Raw genomic sequence first — 13,611 nt, forward strand, 5'->3', positions numbered from 1 at the left:
AGTGGGGTATTTCTATATGTCTAGATTTTGTTTTGTTTCATTGATTTGGTTTTTGAGATTAATAAGATGTGGGCTAATCATCAGAAGGAATGTCCCAAATATAGGGGATCAGTATAGAACATACTTCTGGAACATGTCAAAAAGACACTGAAGACTTGAACTCTCAGTATTTTTAAGAATCTGGTATTTTCTGGAACACTTGGACTATACATTGAATTGAAGGCAGTAAAGTGTATCAGATCAGGATTTTTCAGAATGTGATTTCTGTCTCACCATGATACTGGAAGTGATTTTAGGTGTATAGGAACTAAAACTTTTTATTTTTACTTCAGTAGCTATGTAGACTTTAATGTGAATTTGAATAAGTTCATCAAATGCATGGCTTAAAATATTTTTGCTTAGGAAGAGTTTACGGTAAATAGTTAAGCAATGAATACATTTTTTAAAATTCAGGAAGAACAGAGCTAATAAAGAAAGAGGTGATATCCAGAAGAATGTGGTTGAAATGCGGGGCATGAAAATTTCTAATTTATTTCCCCTCTTCTTGTCCAAATCTCTGCTACGCCTTATCCAGCTCATTTCAAGGAAAGAGAAGACTGAAATCACCTTCTATGTGATCATGTAAAATCATGTGTCTATTCTCTTTTTAGTATTTCTTTTCCCTACAACTCTTTAAAAGATCCTCCTATTCTAAAATGAAGAGTAAAACATCATTTTTTTATGTTCCTAGTCAGATTTTATGAGTAACATGGGAAAATTACAGAAAAATTTATCAATTTTTATCTCAGTTGCTTTGAACTTAGTTTCCTAGAAGAGCATCATGATGAAATCAAGCAAAGGCTATGATGGACAGAAAATGAACTCAAGTAGAACCACAATTCATTCTCCTTTTCTAAAAACCTTAGAGTTCAGAATTTACATATGTTTGCAAAAAAAATGAAAAATGAAAAAAAAAAAAGACCAAAAAACTGCATTGACAGGAACCCATAGAACTTTTGGACATATGTTCATTCTCTGCCATATTCTTTCTACATACCAGCTAAAATAGATTAAAAAGAGTCACTGTTATCATCAGAAAAACTTCAGGACAAGGTTTCATGGGAAAAAAAGCCTACATAAGTCACCACAGATTTTCACTCATTGTGATTGAATAGGAAGTCCTTAAGTGTCAGATTTCTACCCAGGAGTTGTGCTTTAACAATGAAGTCTTTGGCTCAGTGGTTAACCAATCTGACTAGTATCCATGAGGATGCAGGCTCAACGCTATGTGGGTCGGGGGTCTGGCATTGCCGTGAGCTGTGGTATAGGTTGCAGACATGGCTCAGCCCACATTGCTGTGGCTGTGGTGTAGGCCAGCAGCTGCAGCTCTGATTTGACCCCTATCCTGGGAACCTCCAGATGCCACAGGTGCAGCCTAAATAGATAAAAGACAAAAAAAATGAAGTCTTTTGGAGTTCCCTGGTGCCACAGTGGGTTAAGGATCTGGTGTTGTCACTGCTGTGGCTTGAATTTGATCCCTGGCCCCAGAAGTTCCACATGCCACAAGAACAGCCAAAAAAAAAAAGAAAGAAAAAAGAAATCTTCACTTGATACTTTCCCTGATTCATACAAAATTCATTGTTAAAATAGCATGCAGTCTTCCTACATTGTTTTGCTAGTCAATAACATCAGTTCACATTGGAAAGCCTCATGAATTTCGAATCAGTGATGTCCTACCAAAGATTTGGTTGAAGCCCATCTTTGTACTACCTCTTCTTGAGTGGGTGTTACTTTCTAAAACTCTTCCATAATTTGTTGGGAAGTGGGGGGGATGGTGTTTAAATTCCTTCAAAGAATAAAATAATTTTTCAAGCTCTAAACATTGGTCTTCATGGATATCATGAGCTAATTACAAATGATTTCCATCTCTTAATTAAAATTAGGTCCATTAGTACCTCCAATTAGCAACAATTAGCCATTAAATTGTATTTACTGTAAAAGGCCTGACAAAGAGTTTGAAGTGCTCCCACAGCCATGCATGAAAATCAGTTTCATCTCTTCATTCAGATATTGTGCATCTACTTTGATTACCAAACTGCATTTGTTTAAGTGTCCTAATTAATTGATTTTTTTTTCTTTTCAGTAACAAGACTTTGTTCTACTTATTATTCATTCATTCAACTAATAATTACTAAGCTCCTATAATTTACAAGGAGCCAAGGCTAGATGGTATAGAATAGAGATGCATTACTTGCCTTCAAAGAACATAGACTCTACCATCAAGGGACAGAGTTATAAGGAACAGTCACAAAACTCAGCAGGTGACATATCAGAAGAGCAGTCCAGAGTGGGACTTTGTACATACTATTTGTATAAGCACTGACACATGGTAACATGCCATCATTATGTTCCCCCTGTTGCATTAATATTGCTCACTACATTACAAAAATGAAATTTTAAAGACTTTTCCTGTGGGACCACAATTTTTCATGCCCTATTCAAGGAATTGATAACTATAGGGAGCTTATACAAGTAGTCCATTTGCTCTGATATATAAACATCACTGTTATTTAGCCCGATTTCTTTTTGGGGGAGAGGAGGGGTATGCGATAGTAGGATACAAAATGCTACGCCTTCACTTCTAATCCAGCAAATTTCTTCCATAAAGGTCTAGAAGTAAGCATTTTCGGCTTTGCTGGACATTGGCTCTACGTCACAGCTAGTCAATTCCTGCCTTCCAGGGTGAAAGTAGCCCCAGCTCATGTGTAAAGGGATCAGCATGCCCCAATAAAAATGTATTTATAAAACAAGGCAGCAACCCAAATTGGCCTGTGGGCTATGGCTTGACCATCTATGCTCTAATCAATGTATTTTCATAAGCATTCCAAATTAAATACTGTTGCTGTCATTCTTTATATTAAGACCATGAAGTTCATTTCCTTTAAAGTTAGCATTTGTATGCATGCTTTTTTTAAAATTTTGTGAAAGGCAGATGAAATGTCAGCAAAGCAGAGGCAGAGAGATGGAAATATGGATTGAGAGAGATATTCCGTAGTGTTTTGGTTGGCACAGCATGATTGATTGTAGGACTGAAGTGTTAAAACATGTTAAGTGTATTTATATTTATATTTTTCACTTGTTCATCATATATTAGTTTTCTGAGATTTATTTGTATGTACCAGCAACAGGGGATTATCAACTAGGAAAATCAAATACATATTGTATTTAATATCCTCTTGGCAGCCTTTAGAATTCTATACTTTTAGCAGTTAAGGGAAAAGAGACAGCATCCCAACAGATCTGTAGTAAAAATATATGTTATGTCTTTGTCATTCCACCTGGGCCAGTACTATTGTCACTGTCGTGGTTGATTAGTGTCCAGGATGTTATCCTTGATTTACCAGTGCTAGTGTTTCTGTTCCCCCAGGATGACTGCTTTTGCAAGCATTGTATTCTGCTTTGCACTCTGACAGCGAGGGGAAGTTTTCCTGATTTTATCTAAAGGGCAGGCCTGGGATGGCTGGAGCTATGACTGCCCTTCTGCGGCAAGGTCAGAGCAGATTCCCATGGAAGTGCAGCAGGAGCATCCTTCAGTAGGAGGCAGCCATGGGCTTAGAGCAGCCACAGCCACAGCAAGGGGTGCCCTGAGTCCTTCAGCCTTCTGGAAAAGGCAGTACCTGTAGAAGGGCGGCAGAGGAAGAGAGTGTTTTCAAGACAACAGTAGATTTTAAAGGAAGCTAATTGCATGTACAGGAATTGGCCCATCTGGTGCTGACAACACATTGTTCCCTTTTTAATCAAGTGCACCAAGTGGGCACTCGAGGCTCCTGTCAGAGAACCCAACCGTGAATTGACTAGGATGGAACACTCGCCAAAGGCAGGCTGGAGACATCTGATTCTGGAGAGAGACCTCCTTGCAGGCATGCTAGCATTTCTCTAGACTCTATGTTAAATTAGTTTATCAAAAAGCAAAATACCTGAACCATATAATTGCACATCCCAGTAGAAATTCACTTTCTCAGGGTGAATTTTACATTTTAACCTCTTCTTTCTTAGGCAGATGATAGAGGACACAGATACTTAAGGAGCATCAATAGCTTTTTCAAGAAGCCACAGGGGATGTAATTGTCTGTAATTTTACCTAGTATCCTTTATAAAGAAGCAAATGATGACTGCTTCTTGAGTTCAGTGCCTCAGCAAGTAACTCTCTCTACATGAACAAATGTACTTCTTTTGAACCGATGTTGTAAAATACATAACAATCTACTTCCCTTTTGGCTTTGTCAGGACAATGGGAATTAGATGGACTGCATGGCAAACATTCCTGTATCATGTTCTCTTTTGCTCTCAACTGTCCTTTGATTTGCTGGTGCTTTTGATTGTGCTTCTTAATATATTGCTTAATTTTGTAAACTCTTGATAAATTCAACTTGGAAAGCACAAATACTCTAATTCCTACAGTAAAAAATAAATGAGGAGTTCCCATTGTGGTGCAGTGGAAATGAATCAAACCAGTATCCATGAGAATGTGGGTTCCATCCGTGGCCTCGCTCAGTGAGTTAAGGAACCAGCGCTTCCGTGAGCTGTGGTGTAGATCACAGACGTGGCTCGGATCCCATGTTGCTGTGGCTGTGGTGTAGGCTGGCAGCTTTAGCTCCAGTTTGACTCCTAGCTAGGAACTTCCATATGACACGGGTGCAGCCCTAAAAAGCAAAAATAAATAATAAATAAATAAATGAAACACATGCTAACAGGCTCAGGGAAGTTTGTGTGCTATAAAGTCTCAGTGGAAAGATAAAATGAAAGATGATAGTGATTGGTCTAATAGAAAAATAGCCAGCAGGCAGTTTTGGTTCATTCACACACATGCAACTTTGAAGAGGAATAACTATGGTATAACAACTGGGAATGGCTTTTAATGTCAAGAGGATATATAGGATTCCTGATCCCACTAGTTAGTAATTATTTAACAATCGCAGCCATTTAAATTTTCTGAAGCTAACTTTTCCTCTCTTTGAGTCTAGAAACAATGCATTAATACAGCTATATGTGTACTGATAAAAGAATTAATTGAAATGACACATATAAAATACCTAGTTAAGTGCCTGACTCACAATAGATAATTATTTATTGGGGCCTTTTTTTTTTCTTCCTTTCCCTTTCCCTACATTCAGGGAACTCTTTTAGTACTTTTGAGGTATCATTAACCTTACATTTACAAAGAACTTGAACTAAAGTAGTTTTTTTTTGGGGGGGTGGGGTTTCTTTTTTTAAGATTTTTATTTTTTCTATTATAGTTGATTTACAGTGTTCTGTCAATTTCTGCTGTACAGAAAATTGACCCAGATACACACACACACACACACACACACACACATTCTTTTTCTCATATTGTCCTCCATCATGTTCCATCACAAGTGACCTGATGTAGTTCCCTGTGCTATACAGCAGGATCTCATTGCTTATCCATTCCAAATGCAATAGTTTGCATCTATTAATTCCAAACTCCCAGTCCATCCCTCTCTCATTCCCTCCCCCTCAGCAGCCACAAGTCTGTTCTCCAAGTCCATGAGTTTATTTCTTTTCTGTGGAAAGGTTCATTTGTGCCCTATATTAGATTCAGATATAAGTGATGTCATATGGTATTTCTTTCTCTTTCTGACTTACTTCACTTGGTATGAGAGTCTCTAGTTCCATCCGTGTTGCTGCAAATGGCATTATTTTGTTCTTTTTTATGCTGAGTAGTATTCCATTCTGTATAGATACCACATATTCTTAATCCATTCATCTGTTGATGGACATTTAAGTTGTTACCATGTCTTGGCTATTGTCAATAGCGCTGCAATGAAAATGCGGGTGCATGTAAAGTAGTATTTTAAAAGAGTTTACCAGTATCTAAAAATAGAAGAAATATTAAGGGAATTAATTTTATGTCTTTTCTATTGGCTGAAGTAGTATACTATTATCAGCTGAATTAATGTAATAAATTTTAAAGCTTTTTTTTTAATTTCCCCAATACATTATTTTTTTTTCTACTGTACAGCATGGTGATCCAGTTACACATACATGTATACATTCTTTTTTCTCACAGTATCACACTCCATCATAAGTAACTAGACATAGTTCCCAGTGCTACACAGCAGGAAGAGATATAACTTTAAACTATGACATGGTGTCTAAAAGCAATTGCTTTAAAAAAAAAATACACTTTATATCATTAAAAAATAAAGCTTTTTAACATTAGAAATAATATTCTTAAAAGGTGAAAAAATTAAACAGTCATTAGAATTTTGAGTCCTAAAGCATACACATGCACATGAACAGAAGCTAGAAGAGAGTGCACAAAATGATTATCACATGTATTTTTAACTTTTCTGTAAACTCTTGGATGTGTTGCTTTGCAACTTGTAAAATTTACTAGAATTTTTACAGCACAGTCTTTGAACAGATGTAATTTTAAGGAGATATTTATATACCAGGGTAACATCAGTGTATTCCTAGGAAGATGATGATTTTTGATGATTGTGTTGATGACGGTGGTAGCGGCGGTGACCTCTAAAAATTTTCCCACTTCCATCTATTATATCTCAACACCGTGATATTGAAAGCAGAATTAAAAGAAAGAGATAGCTTTGTGTAGGAGCGGCATAGAATTTTTGAGCCATTCTGTGGTCTAAAGCCACTGTTAATTTTATGTGAATTAATTATCCACCTCTCTACAACCAAGTGACTGCTGCCTGTAGCATTTTCATATCAAAATCACATTTCAAAGGACAGATATTCTGTTGCTTACCTGCAGCACTTAAAACAACCTGAAATCTTCCCACTTAATGTGAGACTTCCAGTCTCTTGTGGTTGATAGGATTAATATCATACATTTGAAACTGAGATCAAATATAATATACTTTAATTACATACAGACATTAAGTTAAACTTCCACAATTTTCAGATACAGATGTATGCATACATGTATATGTGTGTGTATGAAATCTCCTTCATACTGGAGATGATTCATTTCCTCAAGCTGTAGATCACAGAATATTTATTCCTACCAAAATTATAATGATATTATTTCAGTTCTGTTTGCCCCCCAAGATACTTCTGCTGCTTCTTTCCTTTCTACCACTAACTTTTACTCACTTTTTTAATGTGGAATATATCGCAAACAGTATGATATTTTTTATCAGGACAGTCTTTTTTTTCTCCTCCTCTTGTCTGAGCTATGCACTATGGTGTAATTACAGTGATTTAGCTTTGATAAAATATTGATTGAAAAGCCATCAGCTACCGGACTGGAATGCCACATATCAAAACTCTAGACATTCACATCAAGTTTCCTTAAAAATGGAAAACCAACAGTTGAAAAGATTTTTAAACCAGCAATGCCCTTTAATTTACATGCAATGGGCATATTTTAGTTGGCAGCAAAACCATGTTGGGTCCAGAGTAATGGATTGCAGGTCCCTAGAAGATATAAATTTAATTACTTTATATGCCTGCTCTGGGTCTAGCTGTCTGCCCAAGAGACTCAAAGCTGGGAAAGGATAGGACTCTAAATTCAGAAAATGGAAATTGCATTCATAATTGAGCAGCTACTTTAGCAAATCAAACATCAGAATTAGTGAAAAAAGTACAAAGATTTTTATAATTGCTTTGGAATGTTAAAGCCTGTTATCCAAAAAAGTCCAAAAACAACTATAGTCAAACAAAGTTAGGTTTACTAGCTTGTAGAAATCAGGGGAAATTTACATTAGGTGAGCCATGGAGCATCTGAGAAGAAGAAATTTGGAGGGGCTTATTATAGGATTTGAGCTTATGCAATGTGACTTTGGTGAAAGTTTAAGTGATAGTTTAGTCTACAGTGGGTGCTTAGAGAAATGCGAGGGAGGCTGAAAGATTTGGCATCTTAATAAGCATTGTCTAGCAGGTGAGAGGAACAAAGCAGAGCTGGAATTGTCATTGGTAAAGATACAGTAGTCACTCAAGGAAGACAGAAAAGGAAGACGTCTCATTGTTTTTATGTTCACAGAATGTCCTCACCTCTGTCTCTTATCCACCCTCATCATGGAGTGTTTTTGTCTGATAATTGATAATCTTTAAAGTTGTTTAATTGGGAATACTATGACCTTGCTCATAGCTACCACCTAAAGATACTCCGGAAGATTTCCATAAACAATTTCCTTATGTGAAGGGCAATTATAATGTTGCCTGACAAAAATATAACTGAACATTGAGTAGCCTTGAGGAAATTTAAATGCAAATATAAGTCAAATGTGTTTTATCGATCACATACATTGAGTGATACTATGAAATTTATGTACAAAGCAAAGGTGAACACAAAGAACATACGATGTACAAGGTGCTTCGTGTGAATTGATTTGTTCCAAATGATGGTGTCACAACCATTCTGTAAGGAAGTTTCCGTGTCCTCTACAAATTGATTCCTTATAAGCCTAGTTGGACCCTCGCTCACATTTACGTTCCTTTGGCTCCTTAAAACTTTTGGATCTTCTCCAATTCCAAGCTTGAGTCCTGCTTTTTATGCTAAGAAAAACGGCTACCTTCTCCTTTCTGAGACAATGGATCCCTTAAGAAATGAGATCTCCCACAAATGCTTTCTTTTTACTCCAAGTGTCTGTTTCTTTCCTCTTCCTCTCTGCCTTGCTCCTATATTTTGTCCAGTCTTGGTCCTCTCTTGGTCAGTGTTAACCCTTCCTCCTATGTCCTTGATTTCATCTGTCCTAACCTTTATTTATTTACTTATTTTTTGGTCAGATAGTATTGATTACTCTCTAACCCACATGCCTCTTCCTCATTGTGTACTTATCCATTAGTGACTACTACTCTGCTTAAAAAATGATGTAGATTGTTTCTACCTTGTTTTCTCATATCTCAGGGTACTGGTCATAGAGCATTTTGCTTTTCTGTTTTCTTCCTCAGAGAAATCACCTACTGCCTCAGCTCGAGCTGTCCCAGAGATGGCCTCCAAATCTCTTTTGCTCATCCTGTCCTGTGTTTTGAGTTCTATGCTTGTGTTTTCAGCTACCTCCCAAGTGTCCCCACTCCCCCCACCCTTGGATGGCCCCATGCAAGTTTAAACTTCATATGCACAATTGAAGACTCATAATATTTCCTCCCAATCCAGTTTCCTTTGCAGACATCCCTAGCGTTCCAGCAAACCTCTATAAATATTATGTCTCTAAGCCAAGATGTTGCAAGTAAAGCGTAGCTCCGAGTTTAGGATTGTTATGGTCTTTGACAGTGGCTTGGAGTATAGTTCTTCTTTCTGGGTGAGAACCATATGATTTAATATTTAACTGAGCTCGGAATAGGGTAGAAAAACTCTTATACACTGACAGCTCGTTTTTATTCCAGGCAATTGTGCTCAAAATCTCAGACATATTTTGGCTCACTCTACCCCACACGCAAATTTCCTTTTTCTTATAAATCCTACTTCTACAGGGCACTTGGATTCTACCCTACCCTTTGTATTTCCTTTCCCCCCATCCTGGTTGATGTTACCTCTTAATTTTACTATTGAAATTGGGTCTTGGTGTCAACACCTGACCCTTCCCTTTCATATTCAGCATTCACACAAATGCCTGAATACATTTTTGAGATGGCTCTTTTAAAATTTAATCTGCAAGTGAGTTCCCTGTTAGTCCAGAGGGTTAAGGATCCAGCGTTGTCACTGCTGTGGCTTGGGTCACTGCTGTGGCACAGGTTTGATCCCTGGCCTAGGAACTTCTTCATGCCATGGGTATGTCCAAAATATAAAATTAAAATTAATAAATAAAAATCAACTCTATCTGCAAGGATATGATCTTAATATAACAGTTGGGAGTTACCTTAGTGGGTAACTATCCCTACCATATGATTATTGCCAGAAGGAGGGTACAGATTAGATCCCTGAATCTGAAGTCGTCTTTTTAATAGCAAGCCTCAAATTTGCCTGCCCATATGTACCAGAACTGCTTCACTACTCATAGCTGAGGATGGCTTCCAGAGATTGTTCTATGACAATGTCATACTGTGGAACCACAATGTGATGATGGTTCACTGGTCTCTGTGTGTGAATAGACCTAAAATTTTTCTAAGAATCTTAGGTTTCCTCCAGCAAATAGAGTTTATTTCTAGTGGAGCGAGTAGGTTCTCTTAAATTCTTTTTAGCTTCCTTAACTTGACATTATCCATCCAATGCCAAGTGTGGCTGATGGTTAAAACACAGGAGCCCATGTGTAAGGCGCCACAAAGAAAGCTACATTCCAAGTCCTTGTCAAGAAGTATAACAATTCCAAAGACACCGCTACCCGTACCTTTCAGAACCTTGGCTAAGAGAAAATCAAACTTTTAAAGGAGTGTTTGGACATGTGCAGTGTATCTATTCTCCTTGGTTAATCTAAATTATATCCCTGGATTAATCTGTGAAAGCTGTCTTATTTGGATGACTGTGTCCCACTGACCCCTGGAAATAGCTTTTCCTGAAGTATGTGTTGGCACAATGCCATTCACTTACGTTTGAAGGATTCTATGATAAATAGCCCTCGGGAACTTGGTTTGCTTACTTTAAGGCTGTTCTTCATTAGACTACACAGTTTAAGCTCCTTCCAGACCTCTGGAGAAGTGTCTCTCTTGCCTCCATATTGGGAATTACTCTTCTATGCATCTGGTTTATTTTCTTACCTAATGGGCACAGGGAATCATGTACTTTATTGCTAAATAATTCTGATAAATTTTAATGTCTTTTATTTTATTAGCCCTGATGTACATTTTCCCCTCTGCCTTGTTTTTCTCATCTATATGATCCTACAATATTTTGTATAAGTTTGGAAGCTGCCTTAAATCCTTTTGGGGAGGAAGGTGAGTGATACTTAAATTCTGTAATTGGAGACTCCTGGTATATTCCTTTCCCAGTAAGAGCCACAAGGCAAGACTGCAGAAATTAAGAAGACTCATTAGCCTCGCGTTCGAGGCTGCCACAGTGTAATCCTCAAGCTGTTTTAACCACCTGTTATTCCTCCTGTCTTACTCCATAACTCTGTTCTTTCAGTGGTCACAATTATTTGTAGGATGTATTTGGCTGTGGGCATTTTCTTTTTTGCCTTTGTTCTGGCTGACTTTCAACATGGAATGTCTTCCCTGTGACACCTGCAGCTTCTGCTGGTCAAATCTGACCTATCTCTGATGGTCCAGCTCTTCCATAGATCTCTTTCTGATTTATGCAGCCAGATATGACAATACTTTCTTTTGAACACTCTCAAAGCCCTCTGTTGGCACCATTGTATAGATGGACATTCCTTACCACTCCCTATCCTATTATTTTTTTTCTTCAAGTAAATTTTAACAACATAAATTCAGGGTTAATAGGGGAAAAAAAAAAACTATGTGATGTTTTTCCATCACATAGTGAAAATAAACACTTAGAGATAGAATCACATATCAAAGTTTTAGATGAAGGGATAATATTATAAGACAACAATTTCCTGAATATACAGTGCAATTTGATTTCCAATTAAAATCTCAGGATTCATCGGTTTGTTTTTCTTTTTTGGCTACAGCTGTGGCATGCAGAAGTTCCCAGTCCAGGGATCAAACCTGCACCACAGCAGCTACCCATGGTGCTGCAGTGACGACACTGGATCCTTAACCCCCTGCACCACCAGAGAGCTCCCCCTAGCTCATTTTTAGATTGTAGGTCTCTGGAGATTTGAAGGTCAAGAACTGTGCTATTCCTATGATTTTCGGTAGCACTGAATCTCCATTTTTTTTTAAATAGTTATTTCCCCAATACAATTTTTTTTCTACTGCACAGCATGGTGATCCACACATACATGTGCACATTCTGTTTTCTCACATTATCAGGCTCCATCCTACGTGACTAGACATAGTCCCCAGTGCTGCACAGCAGGATCTCATTGCTAATCCATTCCAAAGGCAGTAGTTTGTATCTCCAATTTTTGATGAAAATGAAACAGTCCTCAAGTAAGCACTCATCTTCCATTAAAGACTTCAACAATGACGTTCACTCTAAATCAATGTGGAAGACAAAATGGAAAGCTGGTCACATGCCTGCATTTTCTCTAATAGGCCTGAGATTGTGGACATTTTTCTCCAGAAAGTTACTCTCATTAACTGTCACCCCTTGGCAAGATGGGCAGGACATCCATCTGATAGGTCTTGCTGGGTCAAGCCTTGTCCCGCCCTGATCCATTCTCTCTGTAGCCACTAAAACTGCCTTTCTGCCACACATGAGGGAGCTTTAAAACATTGTCCTCAGTCCTTACCCTGTGCTACACAGCCCGTCCTGATCCTGAAACCTACTGCTCCACACTCACCTGTTCTCTTCCTCTTCTCCAGGCACTGCTCTCAGCTCCTGGGATGGGCCAAACCTTCAGGGTCTTCATATAAGTGAGAGCCAGGTTGGGATGAGCAGTCCCTCTGACTAGAATGCCATTTCTTCTACCTTCAACTTAATGATTTTTCAGCATGGATCTGTAGTTTATTTTGCAGGGTTCTTTCAATGCTTTATTCTCCTTGGCAGTCTCCCTCATCCTTTCATCTTGTCTTAGAGTTGCCAGTTTTTCTTATTCCTTTAGGTCCATGGAAATATCTCCATCATAAAATTTAACACACTGAATCATTATTTTCGGCTTAATTATCTTTCTTCCCCTCTAGAGTCAAGGCTATCAACTCCTGTAGAGAAAAGACTGCTTCTGTTTACCTTGTTTCCCCAAGACCCATTAGCATTTGGGTAGATGTTGACGGAGTAAATGATGCCTATACATAAGAATGCGGATTGGGTAGAAACAGCTTGTGTTTAATCCCAACCTTACCTTCTAAAATTAAAATAGCAAGAGAAGAAAAGACTCAGATTCCCAAGAAGTTTGGAAATCTGAGTGAACAATTAAGTGTAGTGAGTTTCTGAATGGGATAGAAAAATCTTATGAACAAGAAAGTAAAAGAAGAGTTCCCCAGTGGCTTAGCAGTTAAGGATCCAGAGTTGTCACTGCTACGGCATGAGTTCAGTCCTTAGCCTGAAAACTTATGCATTCTGCAGATATGGGCCAAAAAATGAAAAGAAAAGTAAAGAAAGAAAGAAGGAGAGAAAGAAGAAAGAGGAAGAGAAAGAAGAAAGAGGGAGAGAGAGAGAGAGAGAAAGAAAGAAAGAAAGAAAGAAAGAAAGAAAGAAAGAAAGAAAGAAAGAAAGTCAGTCAGTCAAAGGATTTAGAGAAAGCAGAATTATTAGGAAAGGGTCTTGACATGAAGTAATTTAAAATATTGGTGGACATCCACAAAATATCCATTAGAAATATAACTACCAATGCCACTTATCTAGAAGGTTTCATTTTTGCTGTTTTTCCCAGATCATATTTGTTCATCCTACTAATAACATCCTTATAACTGCCTCCGCAGAGTCACCTTCTGAATGTATTTTTTATACCCTTTTCATGGCCCAGGCCTCTCACCTGGACACCACTGCAAACATACAGTCTCAGTGACATAGCATTTTTGCCTCTTTTCTTTTGCCTCAGTTTTTAAAATCAATTCTTCAATAGCCTGTGTTATGCCTTTTGCAGATTCTCTGGTAGACATGCATCCAGGTGCCTCAGCATCATTGTGAATGCTAATCAG

At 37.9% G+C, this 13,611-nt stretch overlaps 2 protein-coding genes across 40 annotated transcripts in view; one reads left to right on the forward strand and one right to left on the reverse strand.

Annotated features, from left to right (window-relative positions):
• RBMS3 (RNA binding motif single stranded interacting protein 3) overlaps positions 1-13,611 on the forward strand; it is a 1,488,242-nt gene that overhangs the window by 1,433,287 nt on the left and 41,344 nt on the right. The gene's annotated exons all lie outside the window — the stretch shown is intronic.
• Positions 1-13,611, reverse strand: part of LOC110256378 (uncharacterized) — a 411,636-nt gene that overhangs the window by 44,181 nt on the left and 353,844 nt on the right. The window contains exon 7 of one of the 3 annotated variants that reach the window (XR_014822563.1): positions 2,106-3,656. The exons of the other annotated variants lie outside the window; for them this stretch is intronic. The gene's annotated coding sequence lies outside the window, so the exon portion shown is untranslated. Of the gene's footprint in view, positions 1-2,105; positions 3,657-13,611 lie in introns of those variants that run through there. 3 annotated transcript variants of the gene reach the window in all.

Source organism: Sus scrofa, chromosome 13 (assembly GCF_054392235.1).
Source record: "Sus scrofa isolate SSC_HxYL_T2T_F1_AM1 chromosome 13, Sscrofa_HxYL_maternal_Yorkshire_Landrace_v2.0, whole genome shotgun sequence".
NCBI classification, from domain to species: Eukaryota; Metazoa; Chordata; class Mammalia; order Artiodactyla; family Suidae; genus Sus; species Sus scrofa.